The sequence below is a fragment of the Trachymyrmex septentrionalis genome, unplaced genomic scaffold (assembly GCF_001594115.1).
Source record: "Trachymyrmex septentrionalis isolate Tsep2-gDNA-1 unplaced genomic scaffold, Tsep1.0 scaffold19, whole genome shotgun sequence".
NCBI lineage: Eukaryota > Metazoa > Arthropoda > Insecta > Hymenoptera > Formicidae > Trachymyrmex > Trachymyrmex septentrionalis.
Genome location: NW_017305071.1, coordinates 3,705,435 through 3,706,270, shown reverse-complemented (window position 1 = coordinate 3,706,270; position 836 = coordinate 3,705,435). Strand labels below are relative to the sequence as shown.

Sequence of the window (836 nt, the reverse complement as noted above, 5' to 3'; positions counted from 1 at the left end):
TTTCGGGCTCCTCTGCCAGTTTTGTTTTTCGGCTTTGTCCCGCGAGAGTGCATGTAGACGACGGCGCGAAAGTCTCTCTACGCTTACTTTCGCCCGTAGATCTTCGTTATCGCGATTCACCAGTCGACTGTATACACCGGCGTATGCATCTTCATTAAGCCGTGCGAGGCGTAAAGAGGTGCGCGCCGCTTTCTTCATGGGAGGTCGAAGGTCGCCGAGAGTACCGGACTTTAATTTTACGCCAGTTGTACCGACGGTGTACGCCTCGGCGGATTCTCCGTTCTCTCCGTTTATCCATCCCGAAGTGTCTTCGCACGTAACGTGATAATTCCAACAGGTACGTCGCTTAGCGCGATAGCTTCTCCCCGGAGAAGCGTAGATCCAAATCTGTTTTAGAAGGTGCACTTTCTCGATTTGTAAATTCACCGCGAAGATATTCGTCGTGCGCTGAACCGACTGGAAGTTCATTCGAGAGAGATCCCTGATAGCGGCGAAATGTGTGCGGGGAAAACGTTCGCACGCCGCCGCGCTCGCCGTAAGTTCGCGAAGCGTGCATTATAGGCCGGCGATAATTTATAGGTCTCCGCAGCTCGCGCATTTGCTCGGTCGATGCAAATAACTTCATATAAAATGCGCGGCGCTCGCTCTCGCGCGGACGTGGCACTTCCGCCGATTCACGCCGGCGCGAAGATTAATCGCGCGATCGTCTCACGCGTTGGGTGCGCAGCGTGTGCACGTCGTGCGAGAACGCGCTTATCTCGCGCGTCCCAGGTTATGCCGCTCTCGCTCTCTCGAGCGGTCTTCGATCGATCCTCGCGCTGCTCGCGATAATCCTT

General features: G+C 55.3%; 1 protein-coding gene across 5 annotated transcripts in view; it reads left to right on the top strand.

Annotated features, from left to right (window-relative positions):
* The window catches only part of LOC108746934 (protein groucho-1-like), a 77,551-nt gene that overhangs the window by 27,590 nt on the left and 49,125 nt on the right, over nt 1-836 (top strand). The gene's annotated exons all lie outside the window — the stretch shown is intronic.